At 37.3% G+C, this 10540-nt stretch overlaps 1 pseudogene; it reads right to left on the reverse strand.

Moving 5' to 3' along the window:
- Window positions 1-6669: 6669 nt before the first annotated feature.
- LOC112475506 lies at window positions 6670-9410 on the reverse strand (annotated as a pseudogene).
- Window positions 9411-10540: the final 1130 nt, after the last annotated feature.

A 10540-nucleotide genomic window follows, 5' to 3' on the forward strand; every position in this document is an offset into this window, starting at 1 on the left:
CAGGGCAGCTGGGCCTTCCGATGGTCACTCAGTGCTCAGGTTGTGGTAGGCTGAGCACAGAGCTTTAGTTTCCTCACCCAGCTGTGTTTTCCACTCATCCCTTAGGCTTTGTTTCTCTCTTTGGGCTATACCTGGATGGACCATCTGGCAAGGCCATGTTCTCTAGATCCATTCTCTCAGGAAATGACCTTTTCTCATAAAATTACAGATTTTTATGGCTGGAAGAAGTTTTCATTCGTCATGTCAACCACAATTCACCACATATTTAGATAAAAACACTGAGTTGGAGACTTTATCATGGCAGTAGACAAAGCATATTGTTAATGACTCATGACAAAGAAGCGCTCTGATTTGTGGCTCGATTTTACCCAGAATCCTAACAGCAAATGTCCAGAATGATCACAAAGAAAGGGCTGATCCCTGCTGTGGGATACCATCTCACCAGGTAACAAAGAAGTCAGTGCCTTCATAGTCCTGCTCAAAGCCATTCTCCCACAAGAAGCTTGCCTAATTACTCCAACCCACAGGGACCCTCTTGTCCCTGGACCCCTAGAGCATTCAGGTAGAACCAATTTATAATGTAAATCTGGTATTTCAGTATTCTCTGCTTCATGAACATGCCTTTTTCTTTGCCTCCTGAATTGAATTCTGGGCTCTTTGAAAACAAAATCCATGTTAATGTTTATTTATGATCCTCACAGTGCACAACAAAGCTCTTGACACAGGATAATTGCTCAGTAAATATATGCGATTGGTAATCATTGAGAGAACATAACCCTTTCCAGTGCCATGACCTATTTGTGATGTGGCAGCCCTATCACCTTTTAATATATGGTGGTATGCTCAACACAGAAAATGATCTGAGGCCTGTGAAGAACTTCCTTCAATGGTTTCTTTGGTATTCAATATATTTTATTCTCCAAGTAGTCAGACAATTTTTGCTTTATTAAAGATAATAACTTTTTACTATTTAAATTAGCAAGCATTTATGGAATGCCCCCAATATGTAAAACATGGTTTCAGGTAATTTGAGGATATAAAGACAAATACAAAAAAACTTCTGCCCTGAAAGAATTTAATCCACCAGAAGAAACAAATATATACTTAAATCAATATAATAAAGGCACAATGAAATAAACTCCATGAAAGAAGTTGAACCAAAATATATTGGAAGCAGAAGAATCATGGGAATATAGAATTCAGGGTTGAAAAATGTTTAAAAGTCCTCTAGTCTAACTCCTCAAAAGCAACATGAATCTTCTCTACAATACAATCAATCATCTCTTTAGTCAATAGCTACAATTAAAATAGACTGCTATAAGCATAGTTTGTTATATACAAATCTTATTGGTAACCACGAACCAAGAATCTATAATAGACAAACAAAAAATAAAGAAAAAGGAACCCAAATAAATAGTAAAGAAGGTCATCAATGTACAAGAAAAGAGCATAAGAAAGGAACAAAGAACCACAAAAACAACCAGAAAGCAATTAACTGAATGGCAATAATACATACCTATACCTACTTACTTTAAATGTAAATGGACTAAGTGCTCCAATAAAAATACAGGTGGCTGAATGTATTAAAAAACAAGACCTGTGCATATGCTGCTTATAACAGACTCACTTCAAATCTAAGTCACACACAGAGTGAAAGTGAAGGAATGAAAAAAGATTTTATGTAAATGGAAACAAAAAGAAAGGTAGGGTAGCAATATGAAACATTATGTTACATTTATATGACAAATTAGATCAGATGGACTTAATAGGTATTCGCAGAACTTCCACTTAAGATCAGCAGAATACATATTCTTTTCAAAAGCACGTGGAACATTTTCTAGGATAGATCACGTGTTAGGCCACAAAACAAGTTTCAGTAAATTTAAGAAGACTGAAATCATATCAAGCATCTTGTCCAATCACAATAGTATGAAACTAGCAGTCCAATTATAAGAAGAAAACTGGAAAAAACAAACATGTGGAGGCTAAACAACATGCCACGAGACAATCAATGGGTTAATGAAAAAAATCAAGAAAGAAATTTTAAAAATTTCTTGAGATAAATTTAAATGGAAATACAATGATCTAAAATTTTTGAATGCAGCAATAACAATTTTGAGAGAAATTCATAAGGATACAGGTCTACCTCAAGAAAGGAGAAAAATCTCAACTAAGCAGTCTAAACTTACACCTAAAGGAACTAGTGGGGGCAGGTGGAGCCAAAAGTAAGCAGAAGGAAGGAAATAATAAAGATCAGAGCAGAAATAAATGAAATAAGACACTAAAAAAAAAAAAAAGAAAGAAAAGAAAAGATCAATAAAACCACAAGATGGTTCTTGGAAAAGATAAACAAAATTGATAAACCTTTAACCAGACTCATCAAGAAAAAAAAGAGAGGGCTCAAATAAGTAAAATCAGAAATAAAAGAGAAGTGATAACCAACACCACAGAAATACAAATAATTGTAAGAGAATACTATGAACAATTATACACCAACAAATTGGAAAACCTAGAATAAGTGGGTAAATTTTATATAAATATATAATCTTCCAAGACTGAATTAGGAAGAAATAGAAAATCTGAAAAGACCAACAATTACTAACAAAATACAATCAGTAATCAAAAACTCCCAACAAAAAGAAATCCAGGACCAGATGACTTCACAGGTGAAGTCTACCAAGCATTCAAAGAATTAATACCTATTCTTCTCAAACTATTCCAAAAAAAATTGAAGAGGAAGGAAAGCTTCCAAACTCATTCTATGACACCAGCATTACTATGATACCAAAACCAGATAAGGACTCCACAAAAAAAGAAAAAATTATAGGACAATACTCTTGATGAACATAGATGCAGAAATCCTCAACAAAACACTAGCAATCAAGTTTAGCAATAAAATAAAAAGATCATACACCATGGTCGAGTTGGGTTTATTCCAGAGATGCAGGGATAATTCAATACCCACAAATCAATCAACATGATACACAACATCAAGAAAACCAAGGGTAAAAATTGTATCATCTCAATAGATGCAGAAAAGCATTTGACAAAATTCAACATCCATTTATGATTTAAAAAAACTCTCAACAAAGTAGGTATACAAGGAACTTAGCTCAACTTAGCCTACAGCTAACATTATATTCAATGGTGAAAAGTAGAAAGCTTTTTCTCTATGATCGGGAACAAAATAAGGATGCCCACTCTCACTACTATTATTCAATATAGTATTGGAAGTCCTAGCCACACCAATCTGACAAGAAAAGGAAATACAAAGTATCCAAGATGGAAAGGAAGAAGTAAAACTGTCACTATTTGCAGATGACATGATACCATATATAGAAAACTCTAAAGAATCCACCAAAAAATTAATAATTACTAAAAGAATTCAGTAAAGTAACAGGATACAAATTAATATACATTAATCTGCCACATTCCTAACACTAATAATGAACAATCAGAAGGATATATTAAGAAAACAATCTCATTTACAAATGCATCAAAAAGAATAAAATATCTAGGAATAAATTTAACCAAGGAGTAAAAGACCTGTACTCTGAAAACTGTAAGACAATGATGAAAGAAATTAAATAAGTCACAAATAAATGAAAGGATACCTCATGCTCATGGATTGGAAGGATTATATCATTAAAATGACCACACTACCCAAAGCAATCTAGATTCAATGCACTTCCTAGCAAAATACCAATGGAATTTATCACAGGAATAGAACAAATAATCCTAAAATTTATGTAGAACCACAAAGGACCCCGAATAGCCAAAGAAATCTTGAAAAGAATACGGTCGGAAGCATCATGCACCCTGATTTCAAACTATACTACAAAGCTATAGTAATCAAAACAGTATGGTACTGGCACAGACACATAAATCAGTGGAACAGAATAGGGTCTGTTGATGGCAATTCTGTCCTTACAGTTGCAAACTCTATGTCATCTTTGACTTTGTCTTTATCAATCTGAATGCCAAGTATGACTATAAATCAAAAAAGAAAAAATAATGTCTCTGGTACAAAAAGGGAGACCCAGACCTTCTCTTTTTCTTTCAGCATTTTCTTTAGAAAATCTGTAATTATAAATTCTTTCTCTGTCCCTATGAGATGTATGCAAACCTTTTTAAAAGCTAAAGAAGCCACTTGCCTGCATTAAAACCCAGGAAGGCTTTTCTCAAGGACCTGGTCATCATCTCTGAAATGTATTCATTAAAGAGGATAATGCAGCCAGTTTCTGTGGGAACACAGGAGACTAATTTTGGTGGGCCATCTGACTCCCACTTGCAAACCTATCTCCTATCATAAGGATATGAGAAGTTTAATAAAATAAATCAGTTCTCAGGAGTAATGTAAAGCATGCTGACCATAGTTAATAATACTGTATTGTATATTTGAAAGTTGCTTAGAGTAGATCTTAAAAATTCTCATTACAAGTAAAAAAATTTGTGACCATGTGCGGTGATGGATGTTAACTAAACATGCTTTGGTAAGCATTTTACAATATACAAGATCATTATGTTGTATACCTTAAACTAATATGTTTTCTGTCAATTTTATCTCAGTAAAACTGGGATAAAAAGAATATGAGTTTATTGTTCCTTTGGATAAAGCCAATAGCTAACACAAATGGTTACCCCAAATACCAGGTGATTTACAGTGAACTATGTGTGACAAATGGTATTGTCTAGACCTCTTACTTTAGGTCTAGTTTTGTTTATCTTTAAAACATGTATATAATGAGTTGTATATACTTGCTTATGTAAAAGGATGAGATTTCTTTGTCTTTGTATTCTCTTAGCAGATTACCCATGACACACATCACATTCTGGTTGAATGCTTATTCAATAATAAAAATGTTCTCTTTCTCCTCTACTTTCACGGAGAGTTTTTATGGGTTGGCAGGGGGTTTTGTTTTTATTTTTCCAACACAAGCCATTCACTAACAATGAGAAGTGCTATGACTGCCTGCTTTCCATATTCTGTGTAGAATCTTCAGGGAAGTCAAATTATTTCTAGAAGATTCTTTGGTGAGTGATATGGTTTGAATTGTGTCCCTCCAAAAAGATATGTTGGAGTTTTAACTGCCAGCACCTCAGAATGTGAAGGTTTTTAGAGACAGGGTCTTCGTAGGGGTAATCAAGTTAAAATGAGGTAATTAGGGAGGGTCCTAACCTAATATGACTGGTGTCCTCAGAAGAAGGGGAAATTTGTACCCAGAGGCAGACATATGTAGAGGGAAGATAATGTGAAGAGACACAAAAAAAGATGGCCATCTATAAAACAAAGAGAGAGGCCTAGAACAGGTCCTTCTTTAACAGCCCTCAGAAGAAATCAACCCTCTGATTATCTTGATTTTGCAATTTCTATCTCCTTTCCAGGACTGTGAGACAATAAATTTCTGTTACTTAAGTCACTCAGTTCATGCTACTTTGTTACAGCAGCTGTGGCAAACTAATACAGTGGGTATGGATTCAGAGCAAAGAGAGATTATTGCATGAGTTAACTATAAAATGGTGTTGGCTGTAGAGTATGAGGTTCTCCCCTCCATGGTAGGAAACTTTTTAGCTTGAGAAAAAAAATGAGTTAGGATCACCATCTACCACATTACCTCCATTCTCATCCCCAAAGTACTTATGATGCAGTGACCCATCTTGGTCTTATGAGTTCCTTTTTCTAGCTCCAGCAGACTACTCCCAGATCACTTGCTTAATTATCTGCAGATCTGAATTTATTACAAGTCCAGTGTGAAGCCATCACTGTCAAAATATATGGCACCTTGACAAAGAGTTCAGATATGTGCTTAGTGATGGCAAAAAATTTTATTCTAAGGTCTCTACCCCCATACAGAATAACCTGGTTTGATGGACTTCAAATAAGTTAAATATTCATAAAAATAAAAAAATATATAACATATAAGTGCATTTGGGGAATATACTTTTAAATTTAATTCAAATGGATTTTACTTCTCGTAGCACTTATTAGATATTATTCTTTTAATAACATCTAGAGTGTAATAAATTTATTCTAAATCTGCAAAAAAGTTTAGTTTAAATATTTTATAGATGAAATTGCATCATAGTTTTCTAGAACCTGCAGCATGCAAAGGTGGGCCCGGTCTCCCTCATCCTACATTGTGGCTTTGCGATGGGAGCAGCCCTGCAGGTGCCTGTCTTAGTCAACTCAGTTCCCATAACAAAATACCATAGATTGAGTGGCTTAAATAGAAATTTAATTTTTTACAGTTCTGGAAGCTGAAAGCCTGAAATCAGGGTATAGTGGCATTGGTCTCTCCTTGAGTTATAGACAGGCATCTTTTCACCGTGTCCTCACATGGCCTCTCTTTGGAGAGTATAGATGAAGAGAGAGAGGAAGCAAGCTCTCTAGTGTCTCTTCTTATAAGGGCACTAATCCCATCATTAGGGCTCCACCTTATGGCCTCATCTAAACCTAATAATCTCCCAAAGACCTCATCTCCACATACTATCACATTGGGGGTTAGGACTTCAAAATTTGAATTTGGGGGGACACAATTCCGTCTGTAAACAATAATATAAATGGAGCTACTTCATTTACTTTTATTTTTTAAAAAGTTCTCTTATTTGTTACTGAACCAACCTACTAGTGTAGAAACATAACAACAAATAGAAAAATCATTTCCCCAATAAAACACACCCAACTGTCCAGATAGTAGTTATCTTTTCAGTGATATAGTTAAGATGCAAGGAAACCAGATACAGCATAAATATGTGTGCCATCTCATGTGCGATTCCTTATAGATACAGCTTCGTTCTCCAATGTCTTCTCTTAGAGTTGTACCTGATTTTATTACCAGTTTTCATCTGAATCCACTGGGGAATGGGCTGATTCCGTTATTTTTTTTCCTTGTTCAGGAACTGCTTGATCCTGAAAGTCTTGTGAGAAGACACGGTGAGGAAGAATCAACCACAAACACCACAATGGAAGAGAAACAGAGTAAACAAAGCCACTTTAAAATGGAGCTGGTGCTGCCATGCCAGAGGAACTGCCTTGTACATCTTATGTCTTAACCTTGGAATACTAAAACAGGGCAACATTACCTTTGGACTGGTCCTGAGTAAGCTTGTGACCCAAAGAACCATTTGCAAGGATAACAAGAAAGCAGTTATTATGATTACTAGACTGATGACTACCAAATTGAAAATTAAAAACTTTCTTTAGAATAAACATCACTATATTATGTTATCTGAACCAACAGAAATGTCTTCCTTCTATTGATGTAATTTTTCTCCTTCCCTTTCTCATAAATACCCATTGCTTTTGTCTCTAAATCAGAATATTACTTGGGCTTCTGCCTGAATGAGATTCCCAAATAGCTATTCTTATTGGTCTCAAATAAGTGCTTGTTGGCTCTCACTTTGAAAGGCCTTTTATTTTTAGGTTAGCAAGTCCATATTAGTGCCTTTGAGCAAAGAATGAGCCTCCCTTTCCTCTTGGCAGCTAGCAGCAGCCCTGCACCAGGGCATGGCTTAATGAGAAGGTGTAGGCTGGATTTCAGCTCCCCTTTGTCCCTCAACCTTTGGGATGTGGTTGTGCAGCACATATTACACAACCTGCGTTCAGGCGCACAGACTGAAAACTACTGGGATCCATAAAAAGAGGTTGTTGCAGAGTAGCAGCAAGTCCCACTTACAGTAACAATTCTGGGAAAGAGGAGTCTCAAGGTAAGACAGCTTTTACTTTGAGGGATTTTTTTGTATTGGCCAGTTGACTTTTTAAGCCATGGCACTCCTATATACTATGACACATGCCCTAAGGTTACTCTGGGTTCCCCCAAATTGGCCTCTGTTACTTATCTTCCCAGTTCCTATTCCCCATCTCCATTTGCTTTGATTGCTTTCTCTTCAATTAGTTGTGTGATCCCTTCACTTGTTCCTACTCCTGGCCTGTTTAAATTTGGTATAGGTGCCACTTCCTGATTTGAGGCTTCAGGCTTGAGACTTTCTCTAGGATACTACGGCTTGACACATTAGCCAGGGCAGGAAGTTCCCAGGCCTCACTTCAGCTTCCAGAATCCAGCTCCAGGTCACTCAGAGATCAGCCACCAAGCTCCTGCTGGCTTTCCCTTCCTTCTCTTTCCTTCAGGATGGGAGATGGATGCAGATAATCTCTGAGAGGAGCTAGAGTGGTACAGAACTCCTAGAAACTCTGCCTCACGGCCTGACATTCTGGAACTGTGCCTGCTCTGTGAAGGCTGTCCAACCCCAAGAGCCAAACAATATGTGAGAGGCCCTTCTATTTTTAAAGCTCCCTCTCTCTTAGCTCTAGCACAACTGCTATTGTGTTTTACTTTATCTTTCACATCAAATGGTTTGCTATCTGCTCACTGCCTAAAAGTCTTATAACAGTGATATACTTTGAAAGCTCTTTCACATATTATTTTTTTAATCTTCATAAAATATTTGAGAGGAAGATATTATTCTTCTTAATTTATGGGAGAGGAACAGATGCTAGGGGAGGGGATTTATAACTCCCAACCAACCTGAAGTTACTGGCTTACTGAGTCAACAATATGCTGCCTCAATGTTTTGAACTGAAATGCTAGTCTAATGCCACTAACAACAACAACAACAACAACATCACTGGTAACATAGCTCCAGGCATTTTATTTTAGTGGAAGATGTGCAACAAAACTGATCTTTGCGAAGACATATTTCAGGTTAATCAGGAAGGTGCAGTGTCCAAAGCAACTTCACGTGGTTCTTTAAATTTCTTTTTTTAAAATTACTGATGTATAATTGACATAACATTGGCTTTAGTTATATAATCTAATGATTTGATATTTGTATATATTGCAAAATGATCACCATAAGTCCACGTAACATCACCTTACATAGCTAAAAAAACTTTTTTCTCATGATGACAATTTTCAAGATCCACTCTCCTAATTACTTTCAAACATGCAATATAGCATTATTAACTCTAGTCACCATGATGTGCACATTGCATCCCAGGACTTATTTGTTATATAACTGCAAATTTGTACCTTTTGACCCCTTTCATCCATTTTGCCCATCCCAGATGGTCCTTAATTATTATCATTTATTAAGTAACAAGTTCATTCTAGAGGACCAAATATAGAGCACATTTTCTCATATGAAATGTATTGTTTTGGTGAACTAGCTGCACAAATGGTACTGGGTATACTACATTGTGCTGTAGCTTATATTTGCCTAAATAAACAGGGTCTACGCAATATGTAAGTTGAGTACATCAAAGACTACTAAAGGTCTACATCAAGCCCATTCCGCAATCTTTTCTTATAAATGGAACACTTACTTTTCTGGTACTTAATATTCTTAATATTTTGGCCATCCCGGAATAAAGGCTGCATTTTCTGTCTGCACTTGCAGATAGGTGTGGTCATGTGATTAAGTTCTGGTCAATGGAAGTGTTGTGTGCACCTTCCAAAAAGTGAGAGCAATAACAGTGTCTGCTGCAGAACACAGCTTAGACATCATCAGAAGCCTCTCCTCCCCTGAAGCTGGGGCTCTCAGCCGAACTGAGGTCTAGCCCTTGGGATGGTCCCAAGAGCAGGACTTCCAATGGCCTTGGGTTGCCAGCATGGTGCTGAGGTCGATCCAAAGATACTCCGTTGAGGAGAAGCTAAATGAAAGCCAGAAAGAAAGAAGAATCTGGGAGTGATGTCAACAGGGCCGAGGCTGGGAAGTCCTCAACGAGAGAAGGGTTAAGTGGGCAAAAAGTGGGAAGTGAAGCTGGTAGCATGTCCTGTCTCCAAAAAGAGGACGTCCAGCCACAGTGGCTCGTATGAGGTTCTCGTGGTCCAGACATGAGTGGCAAGGGAATGTAGTGAGGACAATGAACAAACAAGTGACTGTGGGGGCAGAAGGAAACACAGGGAGTCCTTAGACCAAGTGATATTAGGACTCGAGGGATGTAAGCAAACATATGCCTACACCTCTTATTAACAAAGCCTCAAGCAAGCTCATAGCCCTCCTCAGGCCTCTCTCCTCCTGTCCCCAACTGGGGATATTTCAGAAAGCCCGTCATGGAGGACGTGGAGGAAGAATAGTGCAGAGCCAGGCTGCGGGCCTCTCCAAGACCTCCTCCAGGTTGGGAAAATGAGGGCAGAGAGGGTAGGGCACAGCATGGAAGTGTTCTGAATTTGGTGAATTTGCAAGGCCCAGGATACTGTGTCTTAGTGAGCCTTGACTGTACTTGATGACATACCCATCCACAACCAGGATCTGAGCCTTGGTCTTATAGATGCACATAATGGATTGTCAGCAAACTCACACATACTGCTACTCTCAGGAGTGCTGAAACTTTACTATTTTAGGTTGCACTCATTCAATCTGTGTCTGCTACTTATTTTTAAAGTGGTCAAAGACCCTTTCTTTTATGCTTCAATGGAGTACAATAGAACAAGTTTAGGTAGTCGTTGTCTTAATGAAGGTGAACACATACACACACATCTTTATTGGGGCAATCAATGTGGAGTCTATTATGTGCCAGTTAATGTGAAGTATTTGATAC

This window comes from Pteropus alecto, unplaced genomic scaffold, assembly GCF_000325575.1.
Source record: "Pteropus alecto unplaced genomic scaffold, ASM32557v1 scaffold51, whole genome shotgun sequence".
NCBI classification, from domain to species: Eukaryota; Metazoa; Chordata; class Mammalia; order Chiroptera; family Pteropodidae; genus Pteropus; species Pteropus alecto.